This window comes from Gossypium hirsutum, chromosome A11 (assembly GCF_007990345.1).
Source record: "Gossypium hirsutum isolate 1008001.06 chromosome A11, Gossypium_hirsutum_v2.1, whole genome shotgun sequence".
In the NCBI taxonomy this organism is placed as follows: Eukaryota; Viridiplantae; Streptophyta; class Magnoliopsida; order Malvales; family Malvaceae; genus Gossypium; species Gossypium hirsutum.
The window spans coordinates 96068024-96079825 of NC_053434.1; the positions used below are offsets into that span (position 1 = coordinate 96068024).

An 11802-nucleotide genomic window follows, 5' to 3' on the forward strand; every position below is an offset into this window, starting at 1 on the left:
CATCATTCTCACGACATACTCGAATGTTATTGATTTATGTTATGTATTGTATTGTGTTGTATTGAATGGTATCAAAATTAATGATTTTTACTCGAATGAATGATGACTCATGCTCATACACCATTTGACATCAATTTTATAATTGCTATGTAATGATATGAAATTCCAATGATGGTTCTGTGTTCTTCTGTTAACACTAATATGCTTCACAGTATTTGCTATTTTTGAGTGTTTAAATAATTGTTTGACTTACACTGAGCTTTCATAAGCTCACCCCCCATAGTGTTTAATTTTTCAGGTAAACCTTGAAACTAGGACTAAACTCGGCATATGGAGAATCACCTTGGACATCGGACTATTTTTAATAAGTTTTGATCAGTCTCTATTGGTTTTGGTTTGTAATTTTTAATTATTTCTGGTTTGTGGTTTGGTAACTTGTCATTTGGAAATTTTTGCGTGCATGGATTACTCAAGCATAATAACCAGAAAATGTATGATATCTGGCTTAAGTAAAATTTGACATTGTTCCCTAATTTCTGTTGCATTGTAAATGAACAGTTTCTGAAAAACAAATCGATAAGACAACTAGGTTCCAAAATGACTTGAAAAATGGTTTTTCCGCTGCATTAGTTTAACATCGAGTTTTTACAAAGATGAGCGATAAGCAAACGATTTTTCTAAAACAACACTATCAATAATAAAATAAATTTTTAGTACAATTGACCCAATAAATGAATGTTTTAAATTAGCACAAAAGTACAATACGAGTTTTTCTCTAAAATGAGTTTATTTAAAGTCTTCAAAAGTAACGTAAGTTAGCTTAGCCATTTTGGTGGCTAATGTAGCCTTCTCAATCTAGCCCTATTGTCTAAGAATAATTTTTTTCTATTTTAAATAAAATTTAAATATTTTTATATTTTTATTAAAATTTAATAAATTTTATAACTTTTATTGATTTTTAATTTTTATAATTTTTTGCCATATGTCATGCCATGGTTGTAACAAGGTTGGCTTTAACTAAAAAAATTAGGGGCAGTTAACTTTAACGGTAAATTATTAAAGTTAACGGTTAAAGAGCCTTTTTGATGCATTTTACAGTTCAAATACCTAATTGAGTGTAAAAAAAAGGGGCTTAATTTTTCTCTTTTTTTTTTAATTTGAGGGCTTTTTTAATGCATTTTGAAAGTTCAAGTACCCAATTGAGTGCAAAAAAAGTAGGGACTTAATTGTTTTTTCTTGAAAGTTTGATGATCTTTTTGATGCATTTTGAAAGTTCCAATACCTAATTGAATGCAAAAAAAGGTAGGGACTTAATTGCTTTTTTTGAAAAAGTTTGATGACCTTTTTGATACATTTTGAAAGTTCAAATACCAATTGAATGTAAAAAAAAGTATTTAATTAAATTTTTTTCAAAGTTTGAAGGTTTTTAACATCTTTAAACCAAGTTTTTTGAATGAATATGAGATTATGGGAAGCAGATATAAAGGTAGTTCATTAAATAAAAATTCTAAGATAATGTACTACTCACATACTTTTGATAGGAGTAAATTACTTTCATGACATAGTCCGGATGCTAATACACTCTCGAAGGCGCAGGATTTGAAACCGTTGATGTACTCGACATGCTCTACGGTGGCGACGGCAGTCCTTGGTGACCTGGCCCTTGTGTGGCTCTTCCTCAGCGGTAGATTTGTTGGCTACTGGTATGTCAGCCATAGGGAATTTGAGCTCTCTGGTCACTCTCCTCTCCCCCTTGTTGTTAACAGCAGCAGCTGAGAACTAGGGTGGTTAGGCTTGCTTATATCCTACACTTCTTTTCCATTCAATATATCCAATAAATAAATGGAATCACATAAGATTTTGTCGTTACAATTAATCATCTATCAAGCATGTGTAATAATTTTTCATGGACATAAAATTGTTGATTAAGTTGATTAAGGTTGAAGTGAGCTCGTCTTATAAGAGTGTGAATATAAATTCAAACTCTAAAAAGTACATTTATTAAGAGTACTTTATCTTAAACAATTTAAACCAAAAAAATAACACCTTATCTAATATAGCTTTAGATATGGTGGTTTTACACCCAAAAGCAAGTTCCTCCTCGACGAAACCATTTACTTGTTTAAATACAACTAGTAAATTGTTGTGATCCTCTTAATGACACAATTTATTCTAGAATCTCATATACCTCATTACATAAAATCAAACTTATTGAAAGAATCAAACTTCAACACTTGTGTGTTTTTTTTTTCAAATACTAGGTAGTGACTTTCTTTCTAAAAACTATACTTGTTCAATACATGGTTGCAGTACAGGCTAGCATGGCGAAAATAATAGACTTGTAAGTAACTGAACTGGGCATCTTGTCATTGTCATTCCGGAAGAAGAGTGCTTGGTATACAGGCAAGTTGATTGTAACCAAAACAAAGCAGAGGAGAATTTGCAACCCAAATTTGTCCAAAACCTGTAAGTCCTCATCTACATCCAAGATGACCTTCTTGAGTGCCCCAAAGGTACCAAACAAATTCAACATTGCAAGTGTGGCTAAAATATCAAACATTGGTGAAGTAGCACCAAACTCAATAAACTCTCCATCATATCTTTTCAAGGCTTCTTTATCAGCTACTTTGGCAGTGACAACAAAGTTTAGCTGTGAATATCCTAATAGCTTCAAGATGGTTTCAAATAATGAAAAGAAGTATGCAGTTGTTCTATTGAACAACCACATCCTTTGATCATTGCACCTGTTGGTGCAAGAGGCAATAGCAAGATGGTTTTAGCTTGCTTGCACAGCAAGTGTCGAGCCTTGCTGAATAAACTATTGAAGAAGAAGAAAGAAATTTTGCAATGGAGAACAGAAAAGAAAGAGATAAAATTGAATGAAAATGAGCTGAATTTTCATTAACTATTTAAGGCATAACACCAATACATATATATGAGATAACAACAGCAAAACAAACAAGTTACCACCTAATAACATACCTAACACCACTAAATTGCCTAGTAACTTGGTAAACTTGATTGAAAACATAAACTTCTACCTAAACTTGTCATTCAGCACCTAATTACATCAAAATACAGTTACCAACTTAGTTCAAAACAAACTAAAACACAAAATGTTCATTTGAGTAACCAAATGAAACAATGCAGTTTCGGTTTGCTGTTAAAGTACGATCCGTGCATGGTCACCTTGCATGGTCACCTTGGCTGCTGCATGGGGGTTGACTTCAACACTCCTCCTCAGCTTCTATGCAGCAGACTCCTAGTTGCTTCCTTAGGTTTACAAATCTCGATGCACCAAGTGATTTTGTGAAGATATCGGCGATCTGACCTTCTGAGCTGCAATGAATTAGCTTGATCTCTCGAGCTTGTTCCATTTCTCTTATCACATGGAGTTTAATGTTGAAATGTTTTGTCCTGCCATGGAAGACAGGATTTTTAGCAATAGCAACTGCTGACTTGTTGTCACAATGTATCACAGTTGCATCATTCTGCTGTAGATTCAAATCACTCAAAATTTTTCTCAGCCACATAGCTTGATTAACAGCATTGGCAGCTGCTACATACTCTGCTTCTGCTGTCGGTTGAGCCACCATTGTTTGTTTTCTTGAGCTCCAACAAATCATAGCTGAGCCAAGTGTAAAAGCATAGCCAGAAGTGCTCTTCATGTCATCTTTTGAACCAGCCCAATCGCTATCAGTATAGCCAATCAGTTTCAACTCTTCAGCCTTTCTAAACTGTATTCCATGGTTTAAGGTACCTTTGATGTATCTTAGCACCCTTTTCCCAGCTTTGTAATGTTGCTGGTTACAGCAGTGCATGAACCTTGATAGCATGCTCACAGCAAACAGAATGTCAGGTCTTGTTGCTGTTAAATACAGCAAACAACCAACAAGGCTCCTATAAAATGATTCATTGACAGGCTCATGTTCTTCTTGGCTCGACAGTTTTATGCCAACTGCCATAGGTGTGCATGTTGGCTTGCAATTTTGCATTGAAAACTTGGATAAAACTTTCAAAGCAAATGCCTTTTGTCCCAAAAAGATTCCTTGATCAGCATGTTGTATCTCTATTCCAAGGAAATAAGTCATCAACCCCAAATCTGACATCTCGAACATCTCCTTCATTTTTCTTTTGAAATCTTCTAACATAGTCTTGTCTCCTCCTGTTACAAGGAGATCATCCACATAAAGAGACACAATAAGCTGTGTTTCTGCTTGATCCTTCTTAACATAAAGTGTTGGCTCACTAGCACTCCTTTCAAATCCCAAACTGACCAAGTATGAGTCAATTCGAGCATTCCAGACTCGAGGGGCCTGTTTTAGGCCATACAAGGCCTTTCTTAGCCTATACACCAAATGTTCCTTACCAGGCATTATAAAACCTGGGGGTTGGTCGATGTATATCTCCTCTTCTAGGAATCCATTGAGGAATGCAGACTTGACATCCATTTGGTGGATTGTCCACTGGTTCTGAGCAGCAACTGCAATCAGCAATCTGATTGTATCGAGTCTGGCTACTGGAGCAAATGTTTCCATGTAGTCCAGACCATACCTTTGACTGAAGCCCTTTACAACTAGCCTGGCCTTTAGCTTGTTTAAACTTCCATCCGCATTGTGCTTCACTCGATAGACCCATTTTACACCAATGGTCTTTCTGTTGGCAGGCTTTTCAACCAACTCCCATGTCTGATTCTTCACAATCATGTTGATTTCATCAACCATAGCCTGTTTCCAACCTTCATCTGCTTCAGCTTCTTCAAAACTACTAGGTTCTGCTATAGCAACTTGTGCTCTTTCATAAATCTCATCTAGGGGCCTTGTGCCTCTCACAGGCACATCATCAACATCCATTTCAGGACCAAGGTGCTCGAGTTCAGCTTGATTAGGCACCAGGTCTTCTGAAGCAGCTTCTGGTTTACTCTTCTCCCAATTCCAGCAAGCCTTCTCATTAAAGATGACATCTCTGCTCACTTGGACTTTGTTTGTCAAAGGATCCAGCACCCTGTAGCCCTTTTTAACTGAGCTATAGCCTACTAGAACACCTGGTTGAGCCCTTTCAGAGAGCTTATCTCTCTTTGCTGCTGGTATTTGTGCATAACACAGGCAACCAAACGCCTTCAGATGTGCCAAGGAAGGCTTGAAACCAGACCAAGCCTCGAAAGGTGTTTTGGATGCAAGAGCTTTAGTAGGAAGCCTATTTTGAAGGTAGACAGCAGTGTTTACTGCCTCAGCCCACATGGTCTTGGGCAGTTTCTTCTCAAACAGCAGGCACCTGGCCATATCCATCAAGCTTCTGTTCTTTCTTTCTGATACCCCATTCTGCTGAGGTGTGTAGACATTTGTAAGCTGGTGTTTGATACCAGCATCATTGCAAATGGCTTGAAACTGAGCTGAAGTGTACTCAGTGCCATTGTCAGACCTTATTGATTTCAGCTTGCAACCTGTTTCTGTCTCTACAGCAGTTTTAAACTTCACAAACACTTGAGCTACCTCAGACTTGTGTTTTAAGAAGAAAATCCAGCAAAACCTTGTAAAATCATCAATGAAGAGGATAAAATACCTATTTTTACTGAGTGATTCAGTCCTCATTGGGCCACATACATCAGAGTGCACCAGCTGCAGTCTTTCAGTAGCTCTCCATGCTGCATTTGTAGAAAATGGCAATCTTGCCTGTTTCCCCATCTGGCAGACCTCACACACATCATCATACTCCACTGAGTTGGTGAAGTTCTCAGCCAAGCCCTCACTGGCCATTCGACCCATTGACCTGAAGTTGGCATGTCCAAGTCTTCTATGCCAGAGTTTGGAGTCATCTATAGAGGTTGTATATGCTGAATTTAAGTCATTTGACCAATGAACCTCAAAGCATTTATCAGTCATTGTGACTGTCATAAGGCTTGATCCACTTGGATCTGCAATGTGGCACTGTTTATCCTTGAATACAACAGAATAACCTTTCTCAAGCAATTGGGCTATGCTGAGAAGGTTTCTGTCAATCTCAGGCACCAAAAGCACATTTGGTATGACCTTGTTACCTGTAGGAGTACATATCAACACCTCTCCTCTTCCTTCAGCCTTTATAAACTGGCCATTTCCAACCTTGACCTTGGTTTTGCAACTTCTATCCAAGGTTTTAAACAAGGAGGCATCTGGTGACATGTGGTTAGTGCAACCACTGTCCAATAGCCAACCTTTTGAAAATTTCTTCTCAGCAGTTAAGCAAGAAACAGCAAAGACCTGCTCCTCTTGGTCACTACTGTCCTCAGCTACTCGAGCTTCAACCTTTGGTTGTTGAAATTGGCTCTGCCTTGGCTTGGTTCTATTTTTGCAAACCCTTTCAACATGGCCCTTCTTCTTGCAGTGCTGGCATACTGCTTCTGGCCTGAACCAACATCTGCCTTCTGGATGGCCTAGCTTCTTGCAATATCTGCAGGGCTGGTCATTGCTCCTTGCAGCATCAGGCTTAGGCCTGCTTTTCCAAGGCTTTTTGCCTCTTTGAGCATTGGTGCTCGAGGCTTCTCTGGCCTTGGATTGAAATGCACCTTCTTGGTGATCTTCAGCTCTGCTAGCTCTCCTTTGTTCCTGAGCATAAAAGGTGTTGATTAACTCAGTCAAAGAAATGCTAGCAAGGTCTCTTGAGTCCTCTAGGGAGGATATCTTTGCTTCATATTTCTCAGGCAAAGTGGAGAGGACTTTCTCCACAATTCTTGCCTCATCAAAGTGCTCACCTAGGAGCCTTATACTGTTAACCACTGCCATAATTCTATCTGAATACTGCTTCACTGTTTCTGGTAAAGATGACATCTGATACACAGTTCTGAATGCAGGACATGGCTTTGTGCCTTTTGGTCCTCTCATCAGCATGTTGTCTGATCTGAGCTACTGTAGGATTAGCCCTCAGTGGTGCTGGCTCAGCATCTGTGTTAACAACTTCCCACAGATCAAAGGCCTGCAGGTAAGTCTTCATCTTTACCACCCATATGTGAAAGCTTTCTCCATTGAAGACTGGTGGGGCTGCTGGTGAAAATCCTGAAGAAGCCATCAGGTTCCTTGGTTTGAAGCAACAGGTCCACTAAGACAACGGCTCTAGATACCAATTGTTGGTGCAAGAGGCAATAGCAAGATGGTTTCAGCTTGCTTGCACAGCAAGTGTCGAGCCTTGCTGAATAAACTATTGAAGAAGAAGAAAGAAATTTTGCAATGGAGAACAGAAAAGAAAGAGATAAAATTGAATGAAAATGAGCTGAATTTTCATTAACTATTTAAGGCATAACACCAATACATATATATGAGATAACAACAGCAAAACAAACAAGTTACCACCTAATAACATACCTAACACCACTAAATTGCCTAGTAACTTGGTAAACTTGATTGAAAACATAAACTTCTACCTAAACTTGTCATTCAGCACCTAATTACATCAAAATACAGTTACCAACTTAGTTCAAAACAAACTAAAACACAAAATGTTCATTTGAGTAACCAAATGAAACAATGCAGTTTCGGTTTGCTGTTAAAGCACGATCCCTGCATGGTCACCTTGCATGGTCACCCTGGCTGCTGCATGGGGGTTGACTTCAACAGCACCAACCTCGGAATGTGCCTCCACACCATAGAAATTCATTGAGGCTATATGCACGGTGTACAAAGGCAACATATGCAAATGGGAACACCCAAGGGCTTGATATCTGCAGGTTGGCATGGTTTTAGAATCATTCCATATAGCATCCTACGAGATAGATAGTTAAGAACCTAGGAGCTTCATACCTTAGGGAACAATGAGATGCCTTTAAGCAAACAAAGACATGGCACAACAACAATATACAACGTAGCCAAGCAGTTTGCAGCCCACAAGTTGTAAGGACAATAAGCAAGTCGAAGCTTAAGAGGGATCTTTTTATATCCATACAACAAGGGGCAATATCTCGATAGGAAAACTTAAAGGTGACCATCCATCCACCTCTTATGTTGGACAAGCGTCTGTAATAATGTTATTGGTGCAACTCCTAAGAAGCCATCTCTTTCAGGGCTTAAATACATAGATTTCCAGCCTTTACATTGTATATTCAACCCTGTAATTATATCTTCTACTAGAAAGCCATATATTAAACCCATCTGCAGCGAAAAACTTATTATCATTACTATTAAGAAATGTTCAAATCCTTGTCTACTTGCCTATGTTAATTAGGTGATAACCTATTAGATTCATGCATTATCCTTAAAATGTGACATTCAACAAGTTAATACTTAAAAATAGAAAAAGAGATTATAATTAATGAAATTAGAACTCAAACCTACTTAAATGTCACCTCTTAACCTATTAGATTCATGCATTATCCTTAAAATGTGACATTCAACAAGTTAATACTTAAAAATAGAAAAAGAGATTATAATTAATGAAATTAGAACTCAAACCTACTTAAATGTCACCTCTTACAGCTAACTTGAATTAATCAGCTAAATAAAACTATAATGGTTCATGTTCATTTGTGTATTCACGTAAGAATGAACAAAATGCACCTCTTTTCCCCATGTTGTGTTGTGTTCAAAGATACAACTTGCAAGAACTTTACATGTTTCTTCAAGGAAGCTCGCACTTTCATCAGCCTTTGTATCACTTACTTTCTTCCAATCAACTTTATAGTTTTTCTCGTATTTCTTCCCACAGAGAGCCTCTCTCCTGTGAAAGCATCCTGAGCCATTGTAGCATGGTCCTCCAATTGCATCAAGTCCATGAAGCTCCAACTTAACCAACAAAGACAGATCAAATATAACCAAAATGAAAATCAACATCAAGATTATATGCCATATATATGATTATATTAATCATTGTTTGGTTGAAACCTTTCTATTAAAGACTGAATTACTTACTTGTTGCAGTACTCGAAAAGAGCTAGCATAAATTTCATTTTTTGTGAGATTATCGAAACTCTGAAGAAACTGTATGTAGGCAATCTCATCTCCCTTTTTTTCGTCCATGAAAAGGCATAAAGAATATTTGATTGCCTTTGAATTGTTGGAATACATATCGCAATCCACATTCAAAATAATTGGACCATTGCTTATCCTTGATGAAACCCTTATCTAATTTTCACCTTAAAATCAGTTAGTAACAAGCAAATTAAATTACTTTCAAAAAAATATTTATATATAATAAGTTTAAATATTAAAAAAAAGTACTCAATTAAAAGTAAATAATCATCCTAACCCCAATTGCTCTATGACTATCAAATGGACAACAATTGATTGTTCCCTCTGATCAAATTTTTTTTCCAATCATTGACTTAATTATATGAAAGGTATATGTTTGATAACTTAACTGTTTGCAATAAAACAGTAAGAGTTTGAATGCTCATTTAATTTTATGAGCTTTTTATTTGTACATATTTAGGCCTATATAATATTATACTTACAAGAGCATTCATGGATCCAGCTTTGAAATGGTGGTGATGTTGGGGTCTTTTCTCTCTTGCCAAGTACACTAGAGTTGGCAAAGGGTTTCCTTCAATATCCACAGCATTGGAGTCTCTTCCATCAATTAGGATCTAAGAAACATTAATTAAAGCGCCATTAATTGGTTAAGCTCAACTACTCGACTTTAATTAATTAATTAAGAGTTTATGAAACGAGTAATTACTTGAAGAATGGTTTGATGATCATGTTTGCTTAAAACGAAGTCCCATTCACGAAATTCTTTGTGTTGTTTATGAATGTGATTTGGAATTCGGTTCAACTTTATACTGGTTTCAATCCTCATTATTGTTTCCTCGTATAGTTTCTGCATAAGTATTAACAATATTATATATATAAACACAAACATATATCCACACCTTTGACGTGCAATGCTAGAGTAAATAATGTATGTGTTTATGCTAAAACCCTTAAGATTTTAGACCCTAAATCTTTAAACTTACTATTTTAAATATGAGAGTTATCAATATTTATTTATAATAGTTCCAATTAATGTTTGATTATGTTTAAATAAAATTATTTGTGTTTATTTACAAGTCTTCTATTTTTTTTAATTTAATGATGATATGTCATATTATTATTCATTGATGGTACATGAGACTTATGCACTAATGACGTATCAAATATTCCTAATTTAGGATCTTATATAGTAAGATTTATATATGTTAATCTTGTTCTACAGTTAGGTAGGCTTTGTCTTACTATATAAGATTGATGATTTTTTACTAAGAATTTCATTTAGGCCTAATAAATAATTTGATGCTCGAATTTGACATATTCTTTTAATGTGGAAATTGTATTATTTTTTTCTCTAATCTAGTACTTATATTTGACAAAATTTATATACTTTGTTATTCAAAGATAATGATGTTAATTTTTGGTGTTCAATTCAGTTTTTAGGTTGAATTTAATAAAAGTTAATTGCTAATATTATTAGATTTGAATTTTTCATGATTTTGTTAATAGAACAAATCAATTTTAATTGTGAATTTGTTTAATTTTACTTTTAATTTGTAAAATACAACTCAATAAATATAATTTAATTTAAATTTTACTTTTTTATTATTTTTATATCAACTCACACCAACCTAATAAAAAAACCTAATAAAAAATTTACTTAAAAGTGTTGCTAAAGACATTTTCATTTTTATTATTTTTATATGAAGTATTAAATAAAACAACTAAAAATATTGAAAAATAAATACATTACCTTTTCACCTAAGACACCACTCTTGTTTAACGATAAAAAATGCAATGACACATATGTTTATATATATAAAATAAGTTAGTGGAAAGCGAACAAATATTAAAATTACCTTAACCGAAAGCCAGTCTTTGACATTGACAGCATCACTGAGTGGTTCAGAAGCTGTCCTAAAGTAGGCCTCAGGAGATGTTGGTTCAACTCTGAACTTCTTGCAAAAAGGAAGCCATGTCTTGGAGAAATTTGCAGCCTCTAACATGGCATAAAACCTCAAATCCGATCCCCCATCATCTGACAAATAGATGCTTAATTTCTCAGGGGGATAATCATATGCCATCACTGATAAAACCGTATTCACCACCATGCTCGGTGGCTCTATCAACGGATCCGTTGTGCACACAAAAATGTCGATGCCAGGTAATTCCTTTTCGAACCTTTTCAAGATTAAATTGTGAATCATGAAAAACGAAACGAATTAGCATGAATAGTTTATGTAAACAACATAATTAAGATATGTATATATACCTTTGAGAGAGCCTTTGTATGTACGGCAAGCGATAGACAGAGTTCCATCTACTAACGGTGGTGAGAAACCAATAAAAACAGAACCATAGCTCAGAAAGAAACAGTCCAATCCAAGTCCATCTCTCAGCTTTTCCTCCGACTGGGAAAAACATTACTCTATACATAACAATGAAGCAGATGCCAAGAAAGATTGAGGCTGCAATGCACCTGAAAAGGAGTCGTCCTTTAACTTGCTTTGTTTCGAAGAGTGGAACATAATTACTTTTTGCCATTTCTGTAATTTCTCTATCTCAACTAGTTCTGCAGATGGTGCTAAGATGGAAGCTGACCATTGAATTTATAATGTGGGATTATAGCACACTTTAATGCTATGCTTTGCTTTTACTTTTCATGGCTCAACATTTTTTTTAATTTTAAAAAAACTTAATGGAATATTAAAACGTGGCGCCAACTGCTACACCACTATTATTTATTTTTTACCCCTAATTAATGAAAATTACTAATATTTTTCTGATATTTATACACGCTGCTTCATTCACTATTGTTCCGCTAAAAATTTAATTTTTAATTTTATGATTGACGTGATATATTGGTGGC

At 35.6% G+C, this 11802-nt stretch overlaps 1 pseudogene; it reads right to left on the bottom strand.

Moving 5' to 3' along the window:
- Positions 1 to 1973: 1973 nt before the first annotated feature.
- On the bottom strand, positions 1974 to 11560 carry LOC107891502 (cellulose synthase-like protein E1; annotated as a pseudogene).
- Between the last annotated feature and the right edge of the window lie 242 nt (positions 11561 to 11802).